Genomic DNA, 14,437 nt, shown 5'->3' on the forward strand with positions numbered 1-14,437 from the left:
ACGGGAGAGACTCACCTGGCAGCTTTGAGTTGGTCCCAAGTCACTCTCTATCTCCACTTTCGAATCCTGAGTCCTGGAGCAACATGAAATGCAGCCGCCCTCTAGTCCACCATCTTGAAAACCCCTGACAGTGATATTTTCTTAAAAATTTTTTTTGCACACACACACACACACACACACACACACATATATATAGTAATAATATCTGTATCAATCTACTGTCCTTCTCATTCCCCAAACCTCTTTGCATTCCTCACTTAGCCAGCTGCCAGACAATGTGATTAGGAGCCCATTTATTGTAGTAGCTCTCAGCTTCCATTCTTCCGTCCTAAGGTGGGATCCACTGAGTATTGCTTACAGATTGTATACTCTCATAGTGGAGGTGGTGCAAAGTTTTACTTGGTCCTCCTACTACTTGCCACAACATGGAATGGGCCTGGAGGACTTTATGATGAGGGAAATAGCCACACAGAAGACCTTCACTACATGATCTCACTTAGATGTGGAATCTTACAAAACAAAGCAGAGGGCCTCAAACTCATAGTAATAGAGAGTAGGATGGTGGTTATTGGAGGCTGGGATGTGGGTGAAAAGGTGAGATGTTGTTCCAAGGGTACATTCAGTTACTAAGTGAATAAGCACTGGAGACATAAGGAACAGCATGGCATTTACAGTAAATAACAATGTATCTTATACCTGAAATTTACCAATGTGTTTTCACCACACACACATGAAAATGTTAATACTCAGGTGATGTACATATTAATTAGCTTTGCTGTGGGAATCAATTTGCAATGTCTACATAAACCAGAATGTCACATTTCACACTCTAAATGTATAATTTTTTTTTTTTTATTTTTCAATCATAACCCAGTGAAGCTATTAATAAAAATAAAACTATGGGCTGGGAACCAGCATAAGGGATAAAAGGAAAGTATTAACCATTCAGGGTCTACTGACTGGTAACAGAATCCTTGTGGGTTTTGAATAAAGCTTCAGTCAGTAACCTATAGATTGCTGTGGGGTGAGATAAATTGATATGCTACATGGATGGGCACTGCATCCCTGGTACTCACTCTGTTGCTGTGTTAGTGATACCTGTGGTCTCAGCCTATGAGTGTTAAGATCATTTGGTGCCATCATTAAAACTATACACTCCCAGTACTCATCATGGGCTTATTCAGTTAAAATCTCTGGAATTTTTTTGAAAATTTCTGAAAATCTGGAAGAATTCAACATGGTATCCATGCAAAGGTGGATAAGCACTGAGGACTGCCTCCAGAAGTTGACAAAATGAAGGCTCAAATTTGGGTCTTCTCTTCATTAGTTATGGTTATACTACAAATGAGTTTGTAACTCTCTGCTTTCATTTCCTCTGCATATAAAACAAGATAAATAAGGCCCCTAAAGGAATTAATGTGAAGATTAACTCTAGTGTAGTTATGAATTGCCTAAGCCAGGCATGGACCATCATAGACCATTCATAAATGACGACTGTGATTGCCATCACATTTGTGAACAAAATCCAGAAATATTTGAAGACGCTTGTGGCACAATAAAATATAATAAGATTAATCTGAATAATAGACTGAATCATTCCAAACGTGTAGATAGAATGCTGATCTTGTTTATGAAATATTTGCACTTTCTTTCCCATTTCCAGTTGTCGAAAGTCTATGGTCCCTGTGTTCACTCTGTATTTGGGTATGAGGCCCACTGTGGTGTTGCATGGATATGAAGCTGTGAAGGAAGCCCTGATTGATCATGGAGAAGTATTTTCTGGAAGAGGCAGTTTCCCAATGGGTGATAGAGTTAGTAAAGGATTAGGTAAGTGTGTGTGCATGTGAAATGTGAGAGCAATGGTCATGGTGATGAGGAGAAAGGAAAAGAGAAAGCCAGGTTGAGCTTGACCATCTCTGTGGCTGCCACTCGTGAGCTTCCTCTACCTTGCCTGGGGTATCCCTCCTAGATTCTGCTCTCCCTCATTTAGGAGTCATTTTAACAAATGGAAACAGATGGAGAGAGATGAGGCGTTTCTCACTCATGACTCTGCGGAATTTGGGGATGGGAAAGAGGAGCATTGAGGACCGCATTCAAGAAGAAGCCCGCTGCCTTGTGGAGGAGTTGAGGAAAACCAAGTGTGAGTGACTCATCATATCACTGTCCTTAACAGACTGCTCTCTTCTGTGTCTAGCAGACACGTTTCAGCAACAGCCAGACTTTTAATTATGGGTGCTGTCAGTCCACATGTGGAGGAGGGATGATTTGAAGCAGAGAGCCAGAGTCTGTGGATCTGTGCTGCCTGTGCACAGGCATGAGTGGGCTGCATGGTGGGTGTAAAGGTCACATAATCCTCCTCTGACCAGTGTTATTTCTGTTTTCAAATCATTGCATCATGAAGACAGAAGGTTTAGAGATCCATTCCCTTAAAGAGTTAAAGATCAGGGTTTCCTCAGGGCACATTTGTGAGTTTCCCATTCAACAGCTTTCACCACTGTCCATTGGACACAGTGGAAACATCAGCCTTAGACCCTGTGGAGCTGAAGCAAGTGAGGTGTGCTTTCACCTGATTGGACTGTGATTGTGGAGTCATTTTCACTATCCCACATCTCTCAGGTTTTCTCCCACGTTTGGTGTCTAGTAATTATCCTAATCTATGGTTTCCATTGATTTGCATATCTCCTGAAGAGCCTCATGAATCATGCTTATGGTAATCACTTACCTCTCCCTCTCTTCTTTACTGACCCATGAAGTGTTTCTCACAGTGTCTCTCATTTTCAACTTGGATCCAGATGCTCTTTTTAAAAATTTCTCTTCCAAATGAACAAAAATGTCAGACTAAAAATCAGACTTGATCAGTAAATGACACACACGAAGAAATTCCCAGGCTTCTCTAATTAGTATTTAACTCCATAGTGAAAGTGAACCTTTGTTGTGAAATAAATCTTAGAACCCTGCAACATTTACAGAGCCTGGTGGAGGTGTACATAATTTGAAAGCTTTGCTCTCATGCAGTGCTCCTTTTTTTAATTTTTTTTACTTCATTTTTCCATTTGCTTATTTTTAAATTATTCTATTGCATTTTTCTTCATATTTAATCAATCCACATTAATGAGGATCATTATGGTGTTCTCCCACTTCCGTGCAGCATATACTCTTTTTTTTTATTGTAAACAAATGGGATACATTTTGATTCTCTGTACATGGAGTAAAGGCATACCATTCGTGTAATCATAAATTCACAGGGCAATGTTGTTTGATTCATTCTGCCATTTTTACCCCTTCCCCCCACCCCACCCACCCCTCTTTTCCCTCTATACAGTCCTTCCTTCCTCCATTCTTACCACCCTCCTTAACCCTAACCCTAAACCTAACCCTAACCCTAACGCTAACCCCTCCCACCCCCCATTATATGTCATCATCTGCTTATCAGCGAGATCATTCATCCTTTGGTTTTTTGAGATTGGCTTATTTCACTTAGCATGATATTCTCCAACTTTATCCATTTACCTGCAAAAGCCATAATTTTATTCTTCTTTATGGCTAAGTAATATTCCATCATGTACATATACCACAGTTTCTTTATCCATTCATCAATTGAAGGGCATCTAGGTTGGTTCCAAAACCTGGCTATTGTGAATTGAGCAGCAATGAACATTGATGTGGCTGCATCACTATAGTATGCTGCTTTTAAGTCCCTTGGGTATAGGCCAAGGAGTGGGATAGCTGGGTCAAATGGTGGTTCCATTCCAAGTTTTCTAAGGAATCTCCACACTGCTTTCCGGAGGGGTGCTCTAATTTGCACCTCCCCCAGCAACGATACATTTTTATGTATTTTTTAATGTTAATTATTAATGTTTCCATTTCTTTAGCCTCACCCTGTGATCCTACTTTTCTCCTGGAGTGTGCTCCCTGCAATGTGATCTGCTCCATTATCTTCCAAAATCGTTTTGATTATAAAGATAAGCGTTTTCTAAATTTAACACAGAAATTAAATGAAAATGTGAAGATTCTAAGCTCCTTATGGCTCCAGGTGAGTCAAAATCCCACCTCTTTTCCTAAGAATACAATCTTTAGTCTTAACTGTCAAACCTTCTATAGGTCAAGTGTGGAGTGAGTCTTGACACCACAGTCTGGTCCAGAGTTGGGTGTCATGGAGTGAGTATCAGAAAAATATGACTGGGTCCTTCACTTTATGCATAGGAAAATGAATGCCCACATAGAGATGACAAGCAAGTCCATTGGCTCTCTGGCCAGTGATTTTCCCAGTAACCTCCAAAGTCTAATATTTATAAAGTACTTTGGTGACTGCATTTGAGCAAAGTCATGGCACTCAGTGGAGCTCCAGACCCCTCTGGAGAACTCATCTATTGCAAGGGTTTAACTCCAATCAACAATTAGAAATTTCATCACTTTACTCAGCAGAAGTACAGTTACCTGATACTTGACAAAGGTTCCAAAAACTTATTTTGGAGAAAAGATAGCCTTTTAAACAAATGGTGCTGGGGAAACTCAAAATCTATACATGGTGAAATGAAATTGAACCCCTAGCTCTAACCCTGCACAAAATTCAACTCAAAGTGGTTGAAAGACCTAGGATTAGACCAGAAATCTTGCACTTGCTAGAAGACAATGTAGGCCCACACTCCAACATGTTAACTCAGGTACTGACTTCCTTAACAAGACTCCTAAAGTGCAAGAAAAAAGGAAAAAAGAAAGAAATAAACAGATGACAGTCAATTAAGAATTTTTGTTTGTTTGTTTGTTTTTTTGTTTTTTTTTACAACAAGGTAATAATCAAGAGTTTGAAGTAAGACCCTACAGAATTGGAGAAAATCTTTGCTATATGCTCTCCAGATAGGGCATTGATATTCAGGATGTATAAAGAACTCATAAAACTTACCAAAAAAAACCCCATATAACCCAATCAATAAGTGGTGAAGGAACTAAACAGACACATGTCAAAGGAAGAAACATGGATGGTCAACAATATATGGAAAAATGTTCAGCATCTCGAGAACTTAGAGAAAGGCAAATTAAAAATACACCAAGATTCCACCTCACTGCAATCAGAATGCAATTATCAAGAATACAAGTAACAATAAATGTTGGTGAGGATATGGGTAAAAGTTATACATTGTTGGTGGGACTGTGAATCGATTCGATTACTCTAGAAGGCAGTATGGAGATTCCTCAGAAAATTGTGAATGGAACCACAATTTTACCCCATTATTGTATACATTCAAAGGATTAAAATCATCACACCACAGTGATGCAGCCACTTCTATGTTTGTAATAGCACAATTCACAATAAGCTATGGAGTCTACCTAAATGTCTTTCAACAGATGAAGGATAAAGAAAATGTGGTGTATATACACAGTGGAATAATACTCAGTTATAAAGAATGACTTTTTGGCATTTTCCAGTAAATGAATTGTTCTGGTGAATATCATGCTTAGTGAAATAAGCCAGTCCCTCAAAAAAGAGTTTGAATGTTTTCTCTGAAATACAAAAGCTAATCCCAAATATGGTGGGACAGATTAAAAAAAAAAGAGGAGAAGAAAGATTTGTTGAGTAGACAAAGGGGAATAAAGGAATGGGGGAGGGAAAGGATAGGGAAAGACAATGGATTGAATCTGTCCTAACATTCTTATGTACCCAATATAAATTACCATAGTGAATCTCACCAACGTGTACATACCCAAGACTCTAATCTAAAAACATAATTTTTAAGTAAATAACAGAAAGATCAGAAGAGCAGAAGGAAGGGAACAGCGGTGGGAGAAACAGTGGAGGAGGAGGAGGAGTCCTGGGGACTGAATTAGAATAAATTGTATTCCATGTTTTTATAATTATGTCAAAATGAATTCTATTGTCAGAACAATAGAATTTTATTGGTTCTAAAATGAACCAATAAAAAAAAATCAACCCTAAGTGACACACACACACACACACACACACACACACACACACACACACACGAGAAATACCTTCATCAGGATAGTAAAAAGGGAGAATGGGAGCATAGATGCTGTAAGGAAACTGAACTGGGTAGAGATTTTTGATGTTTATTTTAGTCAACTGTTTCACCGCTGTGACCAAAATGCCTGAAAATAACTATTTAGAGGAGGAAAAGTTCCTTTGGAGCTCACAGTTTTAGAGGAGTCAGTTCATAGATTGCTCACTCCATTCTCTGGGGCATGAGGTAAGCAGAACCTAATGGCAGAAGGGTGTTGTGGAATAAAGCAGTTCAGAACATTTGACCAGGTAGCTGAGAGACTCCACTCACCCTGGAATAAATATATACACCAAAGACATGACCCCAGTCACCCGCCTCCTCCAGCTGCCACCTGCCTAGATTTACCTGCAAGGAATCCTTATCTGTGGACTAATGCACAGAGTATTTTAAGGCTTTCATAACTCAATCATTTCAACTCTAAACGCTCTTGCATTTTCTCATGCATGAGCTCTTTGGGGACACCTCTCATCTAAACCACAACAATGCTGCAGATGGTATTCTACCTGACAAGGTAGGAGGGTTAGGCTTATTTTATTTGCATTCCAGTGTGTAGGATGCTGAATTAACAGTTTTACTGTATGCTTAGCTGGCAGGTTCTGCATTCTTCATTCAAGTAAATTGCCTCATAACTACTCTTGTGCACAGTTACTTTATCCATAGAATGTTCAATTGCAAAACCCTACATCTTCTATAGTAATTACTCTATCGTGCAGCTTCAAGCAAGGAAAAGCAGAGAACAGCATTGTGTTCTTTCTTTTTTAATTTATAAAAATTTTTATTAGTTCTTTTCAGTTATACATAAGAATAATAATTATTTTAAAATAATTATAAAAGCATGGAATATAATATGTTCTAATTCTGTCCCCACCACTTCCCCTTTTCCTCTCCTCTTCCCACCCCCTGTTCTCTTCCCTCTACTCTACTGAGCACAATCCTCAATTACCAAGGATTTTTCTCTTTTTTGGGCGGCACAAACTTTCTCAAACTCTGTTCTCATCTTCAAAGCATCAATCATGGTAATTCATGCCAATCCGTATTTCCAGATTGTAGGGAAAAATTGGTTTGGAAAAGAAGAGAATTTATATCAACTTATATTTATCTCTAGAGATGATAATGTGTTACAGAAAACGGTTATCATTTCTGTTCCTCTGATCATAGTTTTCTCCCTCATGTCTTTCTATACACTTGTGGATTGTTAGATTTGTACCGTAAAAGCTTCTTTCTATGGAGGACGTTAATTTTTTAAATCTATATTTTCTAAGCTGCACTAGGAATAATATTCATGTCTACCATACCTATTTATAATTAATACATATTTTTATTTTGTAGTTCTGCCACAGTTTTCCTGCTCTCATTGATTATTTCCCAGGGAGTCATAGAAAAATGTTTAAGAATATTGCTGATATGATGCAGTATTATTTGGAGAAAATAAAGGAACACCAAGAATCCCTGGATATAAACAATCCTCGAGACTTCATCGACTGCTTCCTGATTAAAATGGAAGAGGTAGAATGTGAAAAACAGCTCCGTTATCTGATTGCTTCTACATTTTGTGGTTCATCGATTAATTCTATGGTTACTAGGGCTACATAAGTGGTCAGGCAAGACATATTTCACAAGCACCTTAAGCACCTCTTGTCCTTAAAGATCTACATGAATCATCATGAAAGAATTAAAACTGAATCACTAAATAGCAAGAGTACATGAACATTGTTATATAGATACTAATAATCTACCTGAGGAAAGACAAAATTTGCACCTCAGGTAAAAAGGAAATAATTCTAAACAATATACAAAATATAAAATTGGAGCCATGAAATGTAAATTGAAATGATTGAACTCAGTGTATGGGAGAATGGGAAAATATTCAAAGACCAGCCTTTTTAATGGCTCCTCAGTGATTAAGATCAAGTGACCAAAGCATACAAGGGGGATTTTTGTAGGACACAATTCCTACTGCTCATTCTAAACAAACAAGATGCAACAGGACTGTAGACCTCTGTCCTCACAGCTACTTGCTGTGGGTGCTGCTCTGTGGGGAAATAGCTGGTATGTAAGACACTGAGATTTATCAGAACTTTTCATTCATTGTCAAATATTTCCCTGTATGCTATAATTTTCAACTAGATTCCAGAGTTCCAGAACAGTTGCTTCAGATAGCACATAGTAGGTCAATAGTTGCTTCTCTGGAAGGACTGATACCTGGGACTTCCTACTCCACCATCCTTGGTTAATTATTCCATTACTGTCTTTTTTTTTTTTTTGTTAAGTTTTTGTTTGGTACATCAGAATTATCCATAAGAGTGGGATTTGTTTTGCTATATTCATACCATCACATAACAAATTTGTTGGTTTTTTCCCTCTATACTTCCCCTTTTCTTTATTTTCTCCCTTCCCCACTCCCTTTCTCTGCTGTCCTGATCTTTCTTCCATTTTGATGAGGTTCCCTTACTTTTCCTTCTCTCTCTAGCTGCCACATATGAGAGAAAACATATGATCCTTAACTTTCTGAGTCTGGTTTTTCTCACTTAGATTATGTCCTCTGTTTCCATCAATTTCCTTGGACATGACATTTATTTCTTTAAGACTGAACAAAACTTCATTTTGAAAAACATACAACATTATCTTTATCCATTCATCTGTTGAAGGGTATCATAACTTTGTTAGGGTGAACTGTGCTGCTCTAAATGTGTGTATATATACTTGAAGTCTTTTGGATAAATACCAAGGAGTGGCATAGCTTTATCATTTTATGTTTCCATTTCTACACTTTGGAAGAATCTTTGTAGTGATTTTCATAGTGATTATACTAATTTACAATCCTACCAACAGTGTAAAAGTGCTCCTTTTACTTCAAATGCTGGCCAATATTTATTATTGTTTATTTTCATTTTCCCAATGTTTTTACAGCTGGATTATAGTTGTACATAGTGGTAGGATTTGTTGTTACATATTCATACATGCATGCACTATAACAATGTATTTCAACTAAAACTGTTCCGCAGTGCTTCCCCTTTATCTCACTTCCTCACTTCCCCTGGTCCCTTTCTTCTACTCCACTGACTTCCCGTTGATTTTCATTGGACTTTCTCAACTTTCTTTTCCTTATTTAATTCCTTAGGATAATTACTGAAAAGTGGAATAGCTGGGTCATATGGTGGTTTCAGTCCTAGAATCTGAGGAACGTTCATATTGCTTTCCATAGTGGTTGTCCTAATTTACAATCCCACCAGCAGTGTAAAAGTGGTTTTGTTTCCCTCCACATCACCTCCCCCTTTATAACTGTTTGTGTTCCTGATGACCAACATTCAAATTGAAGCGAGATCAAATCTCAGTGTTCTTTCATTTCCAATTTCCCTAATTGCTAAGAATGCTGACTATTTTTTAATTTACTTGTTGAGCATTTGTATTTCTTCTTTTGAGAAGTGTGTGTTTAGTTCTTTGGTGCACTTATTAGTTGGGTTATTTGTGGGTTTTGGTGCTACATTTTAAAATTCTTTACATATTTTGGATATTAATCTTCTTTTTTTAAGCATATTTTTAACCTTTATTTGTTTATTTATTTATATGTGGTGCTGAGAATCAAACCCAGTGCCTCACACATGGTAGGCAAACACTCTACCACTGAGCCACAACCCCAGCCCCAATATTAATATTCTTATGGAAGTTTAGCTGGCAAAGTTTTTTCTCCCATTCTGTAAGTTGTCTCTTCACATGCTTTTTCATTTCCTTCATTGTGCAGAAGTTTCATAATTTGATGCCATCCCATCTATCGATTTTTGATTTTCTTTCTTGAATTTTAAGGAGTCTTATTGTAGTAGTCAATGCCTATACTCATTGGTTGGAGTGTTCTTCTTCTGTTTCTTCCAAAATTGCATTGTTTCTGTTCTAATTCCTAGGTTTTTGATCTACTTTGATTTGATCTATAGGCAGACAAGAGAGAGGAACCTAGTTTCATTCATTTACATATGGATATCTAGTTTTCTCAGCATCACAACAAAACGGCCTTTTCTCCAATGGATGTGTCTGGTACCTTTGTCAAGGGTCAGATCACTGTATCCATGTGGGTTTATCTTGATGATTTCTTTTCCATTAGTCTACCTGACAGAACCATGTAGTTTTTGCTGCCAGATCGCTATAGTATAATTGGAGTTTAGGTACTGTGATGCCTCTGGCATTGCTCTTATTGCTCTGTATTGCCTAAGCTATTCTGGATCTTATATTTTCCCAAAAGAATTTAGAATCTTTTCTTCCAGTTCCTTGAAGAATGGCATTGTTATCTTGATTGGAATTTCATTGCATGTATAGAATGCTTTGTTAATATGGTCATTTTGGCAATGTTAATTCTGCCTACTTAAGAACGTGGGGAGTCTTCCCTTCTTCTGAGGTCTTCTTCAGTTTCTTTCTTTTGTTCTATAATTTTAATCATAGAGCTTTTTCTCCTCTGGTTAAATTCATTCCTGGGACATCAGGATTTGGGTTTCTTTGTTTGTTTTGAGGCAATTGTGAATGGAATTGTATTCCTGATTTGTTTTTCAGTGGATTTATTTTTGCTGTGTATAAAAGCTACTGATTTTTATATTTTGATCTTATATCCTGCTACTTTTCTGAACTTGTTCTCTGAATCAACCGTGGAAGTCTTCTGGTGAAATTTTTTGGGGTCTTCCAAATGTAGAATATTGTTTGTAAACAGTGATAATTTGAATTCTTTATTTCCTATTGTATCACATTTATTTTTTTTCACTCACTCATTGTTCTGACTAAAATATCAAATATTATACTGAATAGAATTAGTATCAATGGTATCCTGTGTTTTTCTTGAGTGCAGAGAAAAATGTTTTCAGTTTTTCTCCATTCATTACATGTCGGTTTGAGTTTATTATATCAGTCCTTATGATATTTAGGTAAGTTCTTTCTATCCTGTCTCAGCATTTTTAAAAAATTATCTTTTAATTTTGAACAGACTGCATTTTGATTCATTGTACACAAATGGAGTACATCATTCCATTTCTATGGTTGTATACAATGTAGAATCATACCATTCGTGTAATCATACATGTATATAGGATAATGATGTCTGTCAGCATTTTTAACATGAATAGGTGCTAGATTTTGCCACAGGCTTCTTCTACATCTATTGAGATTGTTGTGTGATTCTTATTTCTTGATTCTATTTTTGTAATTAGTTATGTTTATTAATTTGTAGGTGTTGAATCATCCTTTATCCCAGGAATGAAATAAACTTGATTATCATATACTTTTTTTATTTGTCTTTTTATACATACAATGTTATTGTGCTTTCATACATGATTTACCAACATTTTGTTAAGAATTGTGGCCTTTATATTCATCAGGTGATTGGTTCATAGTTTTTTTTTTTCCATGATGTGTCTTTATCTGTTTTTGGAATTGCAGTGATATGGGTTTCATAAAATGAATTGGGAGTTACCCCTTCCCCCACACAATTCTTATTTCATGGATTAATATGACAAAGAGCTGCACTAGTTCTGAATTAAAGGCCTGATAGAATTCAGCTGAGAAGTAACTGTTCAAGGGATTTTCTTTTCTGAAAGGCTTTGTATCACTGCCTAAATTTCATTGTTTATAACGATTAAGATTTCCTGTCTCTTGATTCAATTTTTGTAGGTAGCATCTGTATATAAATTTGTCCATTTCTTATAGATTTTCTAATTTATTGGAATAGGAGTTCTCAAGGTAGTCTCTAATAAGCCTCTGAACTTCTGAGATGTCTCTAGCAATAGCTCATTTTTCATTTCTAATTTATTAATTCAGGTGTTCTCTCTTTTTCTTAGTTTGATGTTTATCAGTCTTGCTACTGTTTACAAAGAATCAAGTCTTTGTTTCATTGATCCCTTGCAGTTTTTAAATTTCTCATTAATTTCAGGTTGTATCTTAATTATTTCCTTCTTTCTGCAATATTTGGGATTGGCTTGTCTTAATTTTCTAAGGCCTGGAGATGCATTATTAGGTTATATGGGATTTTTCTGATTTTTTAATATATTTATTCATAGTGTATACACTCTGTTCTTAGAATTGCCATCCTAGTGTTTCAGAGATTCTGGTATGTTGCATCTCTATTATTTCTTTATTCTAGTAATTTTAAATTTGTCTCCTCATACTCTCAATGATCTATGATGAAGTAGAGTTGCACCATTTGTGTAATCAGACATGTACATAGAGTAGTAATGAGTTGTCTCGTTCTGTTATTTTTCCTTCCCCACCTCTCCCCATCCTCTTTACAATCCATCCTTCCTCCATTCTTGTCTCCCTCCCACCCACCCCCATTATGTATCATCACCCACTTATCAGAGAGATCATTTGGCCTTTGGTTTTTTGGGACTGACTTATCTCATTTAGCTTTATGTTGCTTTTCTTGTGCCAGACTAGCTCGGACACAAGGTAAGCGGTGCAGAATCAAGACCCAGACTCTGGGAGTTGGGTGGAAGCAAGCTTATGGTGAGCAGCTTGCAAACTCGTTTATTGTGGGAGCAGCTATACATTTTATAGGTTTCTTGCCCAATCACAATGTGCTATGGAGAATCAGACCACCAGGTTCCTATATGGGTTCCCTTGTAACATTGATGTCAATTTGGGGAAGAAGTGGCCTGTCTTACTAGTTGACTGAAGTGGAATGCTTCATCCTGCAGGTGTCCCTGCTAGGCCTGAATGTGTGTAGGTTTTCCTAACACACTGAGGCTTTTGTGGCTAACAGTCCAATGTCTGACTACCCACATTCCTCCCGTTTATATAAATTTTTGGCACGGAGGTACCCATGGAGGAAGCCCGATATATATAAATCCCTTACAAGCAGTGAAGGGCAGTGAGTCATATGGTGGCAGATTGTTTAGCATTGGTGTTAACCTGAGATGATACTTTGCAGGCATAAACCAACATTGTTTGTTTGGTTTTCATGTTTTTCAACTTGGTGTGTAAACATTTTACAATAACATACAAAGAAGTATAGCAGTAAATCCAATACCAGCAAGGATCCAATTGGCAGGATCGAGAAAGAGAGATAATTTGTTCCACAGCTTTTGAAGAAATGTAGGGTTGAGGATAAGGCTTGGTCTTGTCTCATTCAAAGTAAGAATGTGAGCACATAAGGTCATCACGAGATTTCTAAAGGATAAGTCCTAGGGACCCTTTAATCTTTAGGATAGTTCTAAGCGAGGTTGGGTAAAGGTTTTTACAGTGATAGGTGTTTGGCATACGCATAAAACTTGAGGACTACAAGGAATGCTATTGTGCAGTTGGAGTATGTCAATTTTTTCATCTATGAGGTCTATTTGCTGTTGTAGCATTAGTATGAAACCTTGGAGATGTAGATTAATTTGTTCTTGAAGAGTGAGTGTTTTGCTGGAGCATTGTACTACTTGGTTTATGGTAGCAGTATTCACAGTGGACTGGGTTAAGGCTATTCCAGCAGCATTGGCTGTGGCGGCAGCTGCAAGGGAGGCCGCAATGATAGCGGTGGTGATACCAAAATCAGGCCGAATACGGGAGTGGCATATTTCTGTGGTAATATGTACTTCTTGAATAGAACAGCTTTTATCTGTGGGGAACCACAGAATTGGGGGTGTTCTCAGTAGTACTGCTGTAGTATCAGAGACATTCCAGTAATTACTTAATTTACAATTATTTGAACAATTAAGATATCCTGCAAGGGGTGGGTAGGGGCTGTGACAAAGAAAAAGGGAGGTTTTACACACGTGACCTGTGGTTTGGAGTGTGGAATTAGGATTTTCAAAGGAACCATTGAACCATAATGCATCCATAGTAACAATAGGCCCAATATCAATACATTTTGAAGACACACATAGTAATTGCTTGGCAAATTGAGAAGGCTCTTTTATATCTCTTGCCCTTAGAGCTTGGGCATTAGTGAGCCAGTTATTATTTGTCACATAGGCATTGTTAATTTTTTCATAGGAGCCTTGGATATAAAGTCTTGTCCAAGAGATTAAACGGTCTGAGAGGAAGTATGGCCTATTATTTGGGAGAAAGTTTCTCCACGTGAGGTCACTTATGGGCAGTGGGTCAGATGTTGAATCAGTAAACTTGAGTCATTTGCATTGCTGCAAAAATGGTTCAGGCCATGAATGTAAGAGCTGTGTTTGAGGGGGAATGGTAACACCTGAAGGCAAATCATCAGGGGTAATGGGGTGTGCTTCACCTTCTAAGGAGAGTGGTCTAAATCCAATGATTCCACTTCTTCCAGGTTCCCAAAGCATGTCATTATGGAGGCATATAGTAGAATTACAATCAATGGTTATCTGTGAAACATTCCTAATGAGACTAAAGGTCCAAGTATTGTTCTCCAGGAGGAAAACATTCCATGGTACTCTAACTAGAGGATCAGAGGTAATAGGGCATTGAAAAATGGCATTAGTAGCAAA

General features: G+C 37.4%; 1 pseudogene; it reads left to right on the top strand.

The window, feature by feature from the left end:
• The window catches only part of LOC124985250 (cytochrome P450 2C19-like), a 48,275-nt pseudogene that overhangs the window by 10,006 nt on the left and 23,832 nt on the right, over window positions 1-14,437 (top strand).

This window comes from Sciurus carolinensis, chromosome 5 (genome assembly GCF_902686445.1).
Source record: "Sciurus carolinensis chromosome 5, mSciCar1.2, whole genome shotgun sequence".
NCBI classification, from domain to species: Eukaryota; Metazoa; Chordata; class Mammalia; order Rodentia; family Sciuridae; genus Sciurus; species Sciurus carolinensis.